Below are 15,597 nucleotides of genomic sequence, written 5' to 3' on the forward strand. Positions count from 1 at the left end.
GGTAGTCAACCTATGGCCAATTCATCATCTTCCAACTCATCCATCAATAGTGAAATTGATAACATGCTAGAAGATTTCAAAAGCGAGATGCTACAAACCCTTTTCTTTCAAATGGACACCATGAACATTAAGAGGAAGCAGGAGAAAGCAGAGAGAGCCTTGGCCATTTTCTGAGCTGCCTTGCTACATTAACCAAAGGAGACCTCATGGGCCTAGACCATACCAACATGGCATGCAAGGGTCGTGCCATGAATATTAAAACCCCAACGAAACCACATCCATACCTTCTTAGGGACCCCCTACTCATCTTTCCTGGTTTACACCCCTCCTTCATCCTATGCATCTCATTATCACTCCTAGCCATCCAGCTAGTCATTTCAACCTTATGCTCAGCCACAACCTCAGTGGAATACACCACTCCAGGGGTGGAGGCCCCAATACAACAATGCTCCATCTCTATTGCCTCCACCACCTACCCAACCACAGCTCCTACACTCTACTCCACCCAAGCAACCCCATATGCCTTCCCAGCCAAATCCGAACCCAAAAAATAGGCAGGCTCAGGAAGTATACAATGGAGAGACATCATATCCAGCTTATGTTGTGGAAATCCAAGAGATTAACCTGAGATCTGGGATAGTTCTCCCGCATAAACAACCTCCACCTCAATCTAGGGAGGCTGAGGAGGAAAGAGAGGAAAGAAACCTTAAATTAAATCCACTGTTTCTTGAGAGATTATCCCAAACACACCAGCCTACCCTAGAAGAGATTGAACTTCTGGGAGAATTGAAAAATCTATATGTAAAGATCCCACTTCTCCAAGCGATAAAAGATGTTCCCATTTACAATAAGTTGATTAAGGAAGAGTGCTTCAAGAATCTAGGGAGGCGAAAAAGGGATGCCCCTACCATTAATGTCATTGTGTAGTTGTCCAACCTAATGCTGGGCCAGGTAATCTATCCAAAATACTTGGACCCTGGAAGCCCTATAGTAGATGTGCACATCAATGGCACCATTGTCTGACACACTCTGATCGATCTTCGGGGTGCCATTAATGTGATGACCAAGTACACCATGCTCAAGCTCAACCTCCAATATTCACTTAGGAAGACCACAATAGTTCTGCAACTTGCAGACCATTCCACAGTAACCCCTGATGGAATTGTGGAGGATGTGATGGTCTCCATTGACTCTTGGCAGTAATCTGTAGCTTTCCTAGTTCTGCAGCCTAAGGCTGAGATTACTGGTTACCCTCTCATCCTTGGGAGGCCATGGTTGGCCACTGTCGATGCTTACATTAGCCGCAGAGCTAGGAATATGACCATCAAGAATGGGCATATGCCCAATCAGTTAGTCCCATACCCTCTTGCTCAACCTTCTCTAGAGCATTTACGGTTGGAGGAGGAGGAAGAAGATGAAGTTTATTATGTCGAACTTTATGCTTTAGAAGCAACCATGGGAGGAGGACAACAGGATGAGGATGACTTGATTGAACACCTACTCCAAAGTCCAACTCCTAGTTCATTACCCTTAGAAGAAGCAGTAAAGGAAACCCAGAACAATCATCCAATTGACTTATGCTTGGCTGATTCCAACCCACTCCGTGTCAAAACCATAGAATTCGGCCCAAAGAGAACCTTGAAAATCAATCCATCTCTTTCTTCTCTCGAAGAAGAGAAGCTATGCAACATGTTAAAGGAAAATCTAGGAGCCTTTGCTTGGAGTTACAAGGAAATGAAGGGAGTACACCCCTCAGTGTCTGCTCACCACATATACATCAAAGAAGGCTGCAAGCCAGTCCGGCAATGACAAAGGAGGATGAATCCATCTCTTAAAGATATAGTCAAATAAGAACTGCAACAACTTCTAGATGCAGGATTCCTTTACCCTATCTCTGACAATGAGTGGGTCTCTCCTTCGGTGTTAGTTCCCAAGAAAAAATGTAAGTGGAGAAATTGTGTCGATTACAGGGATTTGAACAAAGCCACAAAGAACGATCATTTTCCTCTACCCTTCATTTACCAAGTGCTAGATGGCCTGGCAGGGAAAAGGTTTTTCTCTTTCCTAGATGGATTCAATGGGTACAGCCAAATCCAGATCTACTGAGAAGACTAGGAAAACACCACTTCCACTTGTCCTTGGGGTACTTTTTCCTATAGGGTCCTTCCTTTCGGCCTATGCAATTCTCCTGCCACTTTCCAGAGAGTAGTCTTGAGTATTTTCGTCGAATTAGTCCATGATGTGGTGGAGATTTATATGGATGATTTTACACCTTATGGTTGTGATTTTCAAGCAGCCCTGTTTAACCTAGGCAAAGTATCGCACAAATGCATTGAAATGAACTTGTCTCTCAGTCCTTAAAAATGTGAATTCTTAATGATTGCAGGCACCATGCTAGGTCATTCAATATCTCAGCAATGACTGCAGGTGGACCCAAACAAAATAGCTATCATCCAAAGGGTCCCACCTCCTCAAAAGCAAAGAGATGTCAGAAGTTTCTGGAGGTTAGCTAGATACTACCGAAGGTTCATAAATTACTTTAGTAATTTGGCCTCTCCTTTATTTGGTTTGTTGGCCAAAGACTATGAGTGTATATGGTCAAAAAGTTGTCAAGAGGCCTTAGACATCCTAAAGGATAAGTTAACCACTGCATCGATTCTCTGAGGCCCAAATTGGGCCCTCCCCTTTCATATTCATGCTGATGCCTCACACAAAGCCATAAGAGCAGCCCTCAGTCAGATAGATGAAAAACTGCCTTATGCTATGTATTTTATCAGTAAGAATTTATCAAAGGCTGAACTAAATTATACAGTGACCTAAAAGGAACTCCTAGTTGTTTTTCATTCATTAAACAAATTCAGACATTATGTTATAGGATATCAAACATTTGTGCATAATGACCATGTTGCAATCAAGTATTTAATGAACAAACCAGATGTGAATGCTCGAATTATAAGATGGTTACTTTTATTACAACAGTTTGATCTAACCATTGTTGATAATCTTGGTAAGGAAAATGTTTTGTGTAGTGTTATCTTCCGGAGTCATCGCATTCATGTTTGTTGGAATCGAAGTTTCAAACCAACCTCTGTGGTTCATCTTCAGGAATAGATCCAAGAATGAATAAGTTAGAACTCAATAGGGTTGATAAATAAGGGTTGGGGTTGGTCTAGAAATGAATACTAGCCAACAGGTTTAATTCAGATTTGTGTATTTTTAATTTTGGTGTTAATTATATAATTATTTTTATTTTATTTTGTTGTTAATTATATAATTAATTTTTATTTTAAATTATTGGTTTTATTTTTATTTTTAGTTCCTAATTAAATGTCTAGTTTTTTCTTCTTCTTTAAGATTAAAATTAGGATTGGAAATTTATTAATTCATAATTAATACTAACTATTGATTATAAACTTATTAATAATTATGTGTATTATTAATTAATTTTTATTAATTATATGATTATTTTGATTTTAAGTTATGTTCAAATGATAATTATTGTTTAATATTTATTAAATATATGATTATTTTAATTTTAAGTTATGTTTGAATGATTAAAATAAATAATAATTAATACATAGTAACTAATAATGATTAACCCAATTCATTATTATATCTTAATAAATTAATTTATGTTATGAATCTATTAAATCTTTTTAAATTAAATTAAATAAAACTTTTATGTTTAGTGAATGATGTTGGTTAAGTATGTTGTAAATTTAATTATATTTCTATGCACTTATTGTTAATTAATTTATAAAGTATTATATTTTTAGAATTGAATATGATCAAATTAAAGTTGTTTGATCAAATTTTATTATTTGGTGATTATAATTTTTATTTATTCTTGATGATTTGAGGAATGGATAAGTGAATGTAGGGCTAGTGCAAATAAGAGGTCAGAGAACACTTAGAGAACACTTAGGGGAAGGCTGGTTAAGAGGCGAGAGTTGGGATCCAATTATCACTAATTTTCCAGCCATGATCGTGGTTAAGGTTGTTAGGGTGTTTACCTATTTCTATGTCTTCTCTGAATTTCCTATGGTGATAATGATCAATTTTGGCCACAACACAAGAGCTTTCAATACATATATGATGATTGGCTTTATTGGAGTGCTCGACCAACGTTGATGTTTTGGACCGGTTATGTTTAATGTCAACTGCATGCTCTTGTATCCTAGTTGAGATTGATTGACTGGTCTCACCAATGTAGGTTTTGCCACAAGAACAATGAACCAGGTAAACCGCTTTATGGATTTTAGGATCAACGGGATCTTTAACAGATTTTAGGCATCTACTAATGGTGTTCATAGGTTTAAAGGTAGTTTTTATGTTTTTTCTTTAAGATGAACCACAGAGGTTGGTTCGGAACGTTGATTCCAGCAAACATGAATGTGATGACTCCGAAGGATAACACTACACAAAACACAGATTGCAAAAGCCTCAATTCATTAATTTTCAACTAATACGAAAGGGAGAAATTAAGAGAAGTTCTATCACTAGAACAATATAGATCACTGATTGCAAATAAAAAGTCAGATCTCACCTTTCTCAAACGTTGCAGAGACCCCTCAGTGATCCCTTCATTTGCCTGCATCAAACACAACCTCAAAAATGCCAAGAATAATCACATTTTTGCCTATAGGATGTAAAGAGTGAGAAACTTTGAATTTTTTGGGTTGTGGCGAGCCACATATGTTAAAAGATTTCCCACATAATTCGCTATTAATTAAAAATATTCAAGCAGTTCATGAAGGAACAACTGTAAATGATGTTGTGAGGAACATTCTCATAATCAATGTGCATTAGAGGATAGGTAGGTTGAGCATCAATCTACAATGATTGAAATTGAAGGTATTGTCCTAAACAAATCTGTTTCTATTTTAATAGACCCTGGGGCTAGTTTAAGTTATATTAATCCTCAAATTGTGGAAACATGTAAGTTAAAATAAAAAAAAATCAGAATGCATGGCTAGTACAGTTAGCAACTGGTACAAAGGAGAGGGTAACTCACCAAATAAGACAGTGTCCTTTGGAACTGAATGGTTATTCCACATAAGTAAATTTAAACATTATTTTGTTAGGATCTTATGATATATTAATTGACATGAATTGGTTAGGGAAACAAAAGGTTGTCATAAACAATTTAGAGAAAACTGTAAATTGTGTGGATAAAAGTGGACAACCCAAATTAATAAAGGAAAAATCAAAACTGGTATCTGTGAGGAAAATTTCATCATTACAGTTGAAGAGGACAACAAGAAAAGGATTTCAAGTGTACATGGTGCATGTGGAACAAGATGAACAAGAAAGAGAAAAACAAATATTACATACTATACTAGTCATAAGAGAATTTCCATATTTTTTTCCGGAGGAAATTCCCCAATTACCCGCTTATAGAGATATATATTTCTTTATTGATTTGGTACCAGGTGTTACCCCTGTGTTTAGAGCCCTGTTCAAATGTGTATACCAGAGCTATTAGAATTAAAATTGTAGCTATAAGAGCTACTAGATAAGGTCCATATCAGACAAAGTGTGTCACCTTGGCGGAGCCTGGTGCTATTTCTCAAGAAAAAATATGGTACATTTATAATTTTCATCGAATATATATTTTCGGAAAGATTAACCATCAAAAATAAATATTCATTACCTCAAATAGGAAACATGTTTGAGTAGGTAAGGGGAGAAACTGTATTTTCAAAGATTGATTTGAGAACTAATTATCATTAGTTGCAGTTAAAATATGAATATATCCACAAAACAATCTTTAGGTCTTGGTATGGACATTATGAATTCGTAGTGTTATCCTTTGGTCTCACTAACATACCAACAACTTTCATGTGTTTAATGAATAGTGTCCTTAATAAATATCTTGATATATTTGTGTTAGTATTCATAGATGACATCCTAGTGCAGTCTAGTTATGAAAAGGAACATCATGAACATCTCATATTAGTACTACAAACGTTAAGAGAACATCAACTTTATGCAAAAATCAATAAATGTGTGTTTTACAAAAACAGAGTTCAGTATCTAGGCCACATTATTTTTTAACAAGGATTAGTTGTGGATCCTGACAAGGTTAAAGATATCATTAATTTTCCTATACCTAAACATGTGAAAACAGTGCACTCATTCATAGGACTTGATGGGTATTATTCAATATTTGTAGAGGGATTCTCAAAATTAGATTACCCCATTACTTCCTTGCAGAAAAAGGGATAAAGTTTTAATGGAAAGGCACAACCAAATGCCAAGAAAGTTTTGACAAGTTGAAACAATTGTTTATAACAACCCCTATATTAAAAAATTTAGATCCAAACAAAGAATTTTCCATTTTTACTTATACTTGTTTGGAAGGACTTAGGGTTGTGTTGATGCAGGATGATGTAGTAATAGCTTATGAATCCAGAAAGTTGAGAAAACATTAACATAATTATGTTGTATATGATTTACAATTGGCAGTAGTAATAGACGCTCTTAAATGTGGAGGCATTATTTTTTAGGAAAGAAGTTTCATTTGGTAACAGGTCATATCAGTTTGAAATACTTCTTGAGTCAACCTGATTTAAATGTTAGGCAATCTAGGTGCTTAGCTTTCCTTAGCGAGTTTGAATTTGATATAAAACACATCAAAGGAAAATAAAATAAAATTGCAGATGCTCTAAGTAGACATGATCATGCTTTGGTAGGAAGTTCTGTGAGTAGTACTAGTACATATTTTGGGCATCAAATTAAACAACCGTTATAATAAGATCCACAATATCAAGAAATATAGCAAAAAAATTCACAAAAAGAGGTTCCAAGATATGCTAAAAACTATGAAAATTTAGTAACTTACCAAAACAAATTTATATTCCTAATGTGGCCATGTTGAAACAAATGATATTGGATGGAAAACCACAAGAAACCAGACATTGGTCACCTAGGATACTAGAAAATGATAACGACATTAAGGAAAACTTTGTTTTGGCCAGGTGTGAAGAAGGATGTAGTAGAATATTTGGAAAAATGTTTTGAATGTTAGCAAGTAAAATTGGAACATCAACATCCTTCAAGACTACTAAATCCATTACCCATTCCTTAATGGAAGTGGGAGGTGATCACAATGGATTTTATTACATGATTACCTAGAAAAAAGTATCAACATGATTCCATTATGGTGGTTGTGGATGTATTGAATAAAGTGACACATTTCATACTAGTGCAGTCTACCTTTGGAACTCCATAAATTGCCAACATTTTCATGAAGGAAATTTTCTGGCTGCATGGTATACCAAAAATGATAGTGTCAGATAGGCATGCAAAATTTACCTCCAACTTTTGGAAAGCTCTATTTGGGGGCACGGGGAATCAATAAAAATTTAGTATTTCCTATCACCCTAAAATGTATGGGTGGACAAAAAGGACAAACGAGATCCTAGAAGATATGTTATGCATGTATGTTATGGATTGGTCGATGAAGTGGGAGGATTTTCTGCACTCATCATAGTTTGTCTATAACAATAGCTACTAAGCAGAATTTTCCTACAACAATCGCTACCAAGATTCCATTAAAATGAGTTTGTTTGAAGCTCTATATGACAGAAAGTGTCATACATCACTCAGTTGGGGTCAACCAGAGGATAAATTGATAATGGCACCTAAAGCGTTACAAGAAATGGAATAGATAGTGTGAAAGACCACACAAAATATCAAAATAGATCAGGACCAACAAAAGATTTATGCAGACAGAAAAAAGGTCTCATAAATAATTTAAGGTTGGAGATCATGTGTACTTTCTAGCAAAACCCTGAAAAATTACTCTCAGAAATGGGAGTTGTGACAAGTTCGCACCACGATTCTGTGGGCCTTTTGAAATTTTAGACCAAGTTGGTCCAGTAGCATATTAGCTGGCTCTGTCAGGTCATATTAAATTTCATAATGTATTTCATGTATCTTTATTAAAAAATTATATCCATGCTTCTTCTCATGTAATTGACTGGAATTTGATATAGGTTAAAGTGAAATGGATGAACTTTACACCTGAGAAGGCTACTTGGGAACTCAAAGATATAATGAAGGAAACATATCCAGTCTTATTCCAAAATGAGACAACAAAAGAATAAAAAACTGAGGACGGTGTTATTGTTTAAGAGGGGGAAGATGTAATACCCCTTTGTGGTCATGTAAATAATTTTTTTATGTAGAATGAACTATTTTTAGTATGATGACTATAAAGTCATAGGAATCTTAAATTGAAATATAACATGGTGATGTATTGAATAAAATTAAGTAATAATGTTAAACTAGATGTGTCCTTAGAAAAGAACTCGAGTTAATGTGATCCTTACCCAAAAATCCGGAAAGGATAAAATTCCTTTAAATGCTCCTAAAACCTTTAGGAGTGGATTAACAAGATTTAATATGATTATGAGGAAAAATATATTAAATCACCCGGTGTCGGGAAAAAACATTGAGAAAAGGTTGAATAAAGCATCGCTGGAGAAAAAGGAGGGATTTAACGCAAAATTTAATTTTTCATAATTAGGAAAATCCTAGCCTATGAAGTCGGTAGACCCTAGAAAGAGGGGCGCCACTAAGGAAAGCTTTCTAGGGAAGTAGGGCATAAAATGCCTTGACAAAAACAACAAGAGGTTGTTGATTCTAGAGGGAAGGGTATTTCAGCTCGGGGGATAATCTGTGATGAAGGTTCATGGTTGGGTGGAAAATGGTTCGTCCCAAGGTGTTCTAGTTGGTAATGCAAATAGAGTGTTGATTTCTGGTTATGTAGAGTTTTATGTATGTTATTTCTCAACTGAAAATCTCATTATTAAAGATTCAATTAGGTCAGTTTTATAATTTTGTTATCTAATATTATATGGAAATTATGTCGACTGTGAAATTTATAATGGTGTTAATAGTAGATCTGATTACGATGTTGATATATGGAGTTGGTAAATCATTTAATAATCGAATAAAATATTAAATGTATCTATGCGTAATAGCTAGGTTTCGAGGAATGTTTTCTTTTTAATCGAGAGTTGTTAGCTTGTTCAAATTTTCGTAAAACATACATGGCATGTATATATATATATATTAGATACATATATATATATATATATATATATATATATATATATATATATATATATATATATATATATATATATATTCATGTATGTTTGTATGTATGTATGTATGTATGCACATACATACATACATACATACATACATACATATATATATACATACATATATATATATATATATATATATATATATATATATATATATATATATAGATAGATAGATAGATAGCCAAGATTTATTAGGATTATAACTTAATTATATGTGTTGTCAATAAGGCAATCGCTTAACTAACCAACAAGGCTAAAAGTAAACTAGATTAGTGTAGAGGAGTTGGTTTTGATTACTTTAAGCAACCACCTAGGGATGAAGGAACAAACCTATATAATCAGGGTTGAACTAGGAAAATACAACATCTGTTGAAAAGATTAAATTTTACCCCATGTTAAGGATGAATTAGTATGGTGATCATAATGAGTTTAAAAGTATATGCACTTAAGTGTAGTTCTATTTTCTGGCAATTGATAACAAAATAGGAAGTCTCAGTTAGCAGAGCATTAAACTTAGAGAAATATTTCTTAGCTATTATTAAAAATATAGTGGGGTTTATATCTATATTTGAACAATAGGAGTGATGAGTAATCTCAACACCTTCTTGAAGTTTTTGATAGTTATAGGTTTAAATTATATATACTATAATGAGGAATAAGTGCAGTAATGAGGTAGAACAAGAAGATATGGGGTATACATAATGTAGTAAGACACATGTCTAAGATTGAGTACATGGGTCGAGTGCGTACTGAACTATTAGTCAAAGCCAAGTATTAGAGTGAAATTTTCCCTGCAGTAGAAGTGTTGAAAATGAGAAACAAGAAAATTGTAACCCTACTAAATGCGTGCAAACTTTTAGTGAAAATAACAAGAAATTGCAAGATGGGCATAACCATACCTCTGTTGGAAAATCCTGGAAGCATAGCAAGTTACATGTGGGCCAAGACTACTTTGGGTTGTGGTCTCCTCGAAAAACTCCTAAATTCAATATAGTCCCTAGGATCATTACACACAAAAAATTTCTAAGTGGGATGGAAAAGGAGAGACAAGAGGGCCCGAAATTACATTGGTCTGTTGAACAAAGACTTTTTGATCAAGAAAACATAGTAAGCGTTCTCCTCAACCGAAAAAGAAGCAATAAATATTTACCCTCTTCAACTAAGGAATTAAGGAATTAATCCATTTTTTCAGATCATAAATTTTAAGGAAAAGGAAAAAGAGAACAATGATTACTAGAAACACTAACTAGGAGCACAAGAATCACTGGAAACTTGTTCTAAATAATCAACATTTGGATCGTACCAGTAAGTTGGCATGGTATGGTGGCCACTGTGGTGCAGAAAAAGGCCCATAAAAAATTACATTTGATTCCTGGGGTGTTGATTACAAAGCATTGAGTAGTGCCATATGTAGGCTGTTATGAATGAGGAATGACATGTTCTGATGAGTTTCTCACTGATGAACACGGGTCAAACCCTCTTACTGAAAAATGGACAACATACCTAAATTTTTCCGCACAAATCACCAGATCGAATGGTGATAGGATTTAGGGTTGGAGGAATGAATATCAACCATTGGATCACCTCGATCGATTTGAACTGTTCCCAAAATCCAAGGCCATACAAAAAACCACCTCCATGTGATATGCACATAAAGGGTTATAGCATGGCGGAAGGAGAGTGGGTACGTTACTTCCCAGGTATGCCTTACCAATGTTAAACACCGAGATGGAATTAAGACATAAAAACATTACAATAGCATAACCTTTCGGGTAGAAATGTTCCCATGAAATAATAATATGTACAGGTTAACATAAGTAAGTTATACATTAAGAGCTAGGTCGCATAGGAAGGGTGTGTTCCAAGTGACATTAGTTCACAAGAACCTACAAGATATTAAGATAACCTAGATAAGAACCATTACATGTGGGAGCTAAGAAACATAATCTTAGAATAAAAGTTTATGTAAATACTAAACACATTGTAGACAGAAGTGAAAGGTCATTATAAACAAAATATTAAGTGTTCCAATATTATCCTTTCTAAATTAAAAAGTTGAGGTGATTAAGATATATATTAAAAAAAATAAAATCCATGTATAGATGAGAGACATCACACTGAAATTAAGATGAATATACATTGATTTGTAATAATAAATTGATAAATATATGAAAACAATGCCAATAACGTAAAGCATTTTGAATAAAAAGTTTATTTATTAGCCACACTTATATGCATAATTATATATTTTCCTTCTTCTAATATAGATGATTCATTTTTATTGGTCAACATAATAACAGAATAAATATAGCTTCATAGTTGAGCTAGCCAAAAAAACTCTTGAACAAAATGTAGATTTTAGTGCCTTACCATAAATGGACAATGCACTTTATATTTAAGTGAGTTAATGATTTTAATTAATTTTATAAATTTAGACACAATGTAAACTTTTCTATGCTCTTTTAAACCAAAAAAAAAGAAAAACAACAACATTAATTGTCATCAAAATAACTCTAATTTATAATAGATACTCTTTTAAACCAAAAAAAAATTGTCATCAAAATAACTCTAATTTACAATAAATACTCTTTTAAACCCACATTAATTTTCATCAAATTTTCACTTTAGAGAGGGTAAATAACTCCAAACCCGTTTACAATGATTAGCTATATAATCACTTAAAAAAATGGCCATTCTCTAATGATCATCATGACCACTACAGGATTTGCTAATATTTAGCTATATAATCACTTAAAAAAAATGGCCATTCTCTAATGATCATCATGACCACTACAGGATTTGCTAATATTAATAATGGAATTTACACGACAATTTTGTGCAAAAAATATAGTTAAAGATATATTAAAGAATCAATAAACAAGATAAAGTGCTTATTTGGATTAAAATTATTTACAATATATTGTGAATTTTTTACATAAGAACAGTGGGTGTCATGGAAATAATAAGACCACAATATATAAATTTAAACTAGCATATATTCATCTTAATTACATATTTAATATGAGTGGAGAGGGATAATATTTCATGTACAAAATTTTTTAGAGTGCAAAATACAATGTGCTATTTTTAATTGTTTAAATTGTATTTTTGAATGCTAAAAAGAGTATATATAAGACCAAAAGAGTATTTTTTCATGATATATACATAATTTTCTTAAAATGGTATCTAATATATACCCAATTGACATTAAAATATTTTACATAACATGTACATTGAGACATTTTAATATATTTTTAAGTATATGTCAAGATTAATTCATATTAACATATTTTATGATAAATCACATTCAATATTTGTTTATACAATATTAAAATATTTTATGGGAATGTAAGACCCCTCCGTTGTATGTAGCATTATATTGAGCTAAGATAAGAAAATCTAGGTCTAATATGTAACAATGAAAGTAAATAATTTATTATTAAAGAAAATAATTTAGTCACTTGGAAAAGTGAAACACCAAGAGATGAGATTCTTACCAAATCCCATTAGTGAATGGGAATGGATAATTCTTTCATGATAAGACGTCTAGATCCAAATCTACATAAGCTTAATGGATTTGGAGATAAATATCGATTAAGCTACTTAGCTAGAGAATGTTGCTAAGTTTAATAAAAACATAAAAGCCTTGTGGGAGAGAATAGAAAGTCTTTCAAAGGGAAAGCCTCGAGGGAGAGAAAGGTGACCTTTTCTGCGAAAATCCTAGGCAAATGGACAAAACTATCCACCTAAAAGTGGGACACCACTAAAGGGAACCATATCATGAAAGAGGGTATTCAATACCCATGGAAGAGATCAACAAAAGGCAGTTCATCCATGGCAAGAACTCTCAGTTCAGTGGTGAACTGCAAGAATCAATTCTAGGTTGGGTGACAGTGCTCGATTCTCCAAGTGACATAGTTTCCAATTTTTCTTGTCTGAACTGCTTGCATGGGATGTAATGTATATTTACTTCTTACCTTTTATGTTGAATCGTTCAGCACATGTGGATAGTTGTATGTGTTATCTTTATTTATGAAGATGGTTGCATTCTTATGCATGTGACCCTTATTGCATCCAAGTGTAGATTTAGTGACGAGAGCATAGTAGGTAGTTATACTTGGGTCAAGGAGTTGTATAGCACATGTTACTAATGGTAGAATTTGCATGTGACCACTATGCATGAGTAGAATTGTTTATACTAACTTTATTTATGAGATGATTATATATGGATGCATGGGATAACTAATGAATCTAAATTTAATCACAATTAAATTTATTTAAGGAACATAGTACATCTCTAAACTTATGTGATATCTCAATTTTTAAAATGGTGAATAATTATGCATGAGATAACAATGTATGCGGAACAATTATGTCTTAAGGCTTGAAATTGTATAGCCTATGGTTTAGGTTATCTATGCTAGGCATTATGCATCATGGGAATTACATACAATGAGGCTTGTTTAGCTATTTACGCATATTGCATAAGATATATGTCAGTAATACTTTTGATTATTCTAGTAGGACTATGATCATGATTCATGGCCATGCTAGCTAAAGTAGATTCAGGATAATGTTTCATTAATACTTGTGTTGAGTGATCAAAGAATCTTATTGGCTGCATGTTATAATTTATTCCTTGCTCCACGTTGTAATTTATGATTAAGGATTGGTTTTAATTGTAATTCCTTTAATTGAGTCTAAAAGCCCACATCATGAATCTAGTAAGGCATAGATGGAATTTGTAATATTGTGTTGAGGAGGTATGTGACAAATGGTATCGGAGGACTAAGTTCAAATATTGCGGCCTTAGGGCCATTCACCACTGTAGAATGTGAAATGAGTTATAAATTGTGTTCCATGACAACCGAGGAATTCATGATTATAGGTTAAGGTAGACTCTCATATGCTAGAAGGTATATGATAATTTAAAACAATATCGAATTGTGATACTTAATGAAACAAAAGTATACACCTACGAAGTGGAGTTGTAATCTTTCCATATCCCAACTGTGAATACAAAGGAGTGGTATGTTAATAGAAATTTTAGTAAGAGATTGGAATAGGTGAAATAAAGAAAATTTATGCAAGCTAAGAATAACTGTAGAAGGTTAAATTGAACTCTCAAATCCTCGGTCATATAAAAAGAAAAAATAAAAAAAACTCATTCCCTTGTAAATCGATATCTTCAAGCAAATTGGAAGGGAAATTGATTAGGGGATAAATTTAAAGTTCATCACCATAATGCAAAAGAGAAATCATTTTAACTCAAACGTAATTTGGTGAATGAAGACAAAATATGAAGTTAAATTCTGAAATAAGGTAGAAAAGGATCTCGGCAAGCCTAAATTGTGAATCACTTGATCATGATTTATTCCAGGCTGCTCTGACGATGATGAATCATACTCTCCTACAAAACAGTGGTAGGGTGTAGATAAGGATTTTGAGCTTATTCTATTGTCTATCCCATGTACCGTACCAATTTCCAGTTGCATTTGTGGCCACTTGGCTAAGTGTTGACGATTCCCACAGAAGCACAATGCATAATGTGAGATGATTAATTTGGAGATAAACTCTTTAATATCTTCAAGGAGGCAGCTATTTAAAAATAATAATAATAATAATATGATCGTTTTTGTTTACCAGTATTGTTTGCAGTGATGAGTATTTTTCATTTCCTTGAAGACAATAACCACCAACATTATTTCCCTGACTTAAAGCATGGATTCTCTACAGTTACAAAAGTAATTAGGAGATCGGGGTATAAGGTTTACCCATATTTGTTTCATTTGACAATGCATTTTTAGCTTACTCAGTGCCTACTTGATCATGTTATAGATATTTTTGTGCCTTATAGCATTGAGCATGAAATGTCCATAATCCAAGGGATCCAAAGTCCCTAAAAGTGTTTTTCCTACCCCTAAAGGAACAAGGTCAACTAATGACAACTTCTCCTAGAAGTTCTCCACCAAAAACTGCTCAAAACTAGTCAAATAAGGATCAATTCAGAGGCTCCACTAGCTGCCTGCGTTGCAAAGCACCCAAATACACTGGCTAGGTGCATTGAAACGCAGGTGAATGCACTACCAGGGTGCGTTGAGCGGGAAATGACAAATGGAAAGCTCATTCAACGAGGTGGAAAGACAATGGAAGCTTCCAGAATCTTCTCCAATGACACTTGCCTCACTGAATTCGACTAATGATGAGTAAGAGGCTCTCAGTCTCCAAGTGGAAGCTAGAACTGACAGAGAGAAGCCACAAGTCAAAACATAAGCTGACTCATCCTCTCTACTTACATCTATATATGGATCCCTCATCCCAGAGATCCAGAGGCTGGAATTTTGTACTTTGCAGAGAATTGCTGTTGGTTTGAGATTGAGATTAGTGCATTGGGTGATTTATGCTTTGTTGGAGGAGAGGAAGGGATTCCTTTGCTGGGAGGTAGATGCTGGATCGGGACTCACTTGTTTGTATC

This window comes from Pinus tabuliformis, chromosome 4_2, assembly GCF_031772625.1.
Source record: "Pinus tabuliformis cultivar Carrire ecotype Pingquan chromosome 4_2, CPIR1, whole genome shotgun sequence".
Classification (NCBI taxonomy): Eukaryota; Viridiplantae; Streptophyta; class Pinopsida; order Pinales; family Pinaceae; genus Pinus; species Pinus tabuliformis.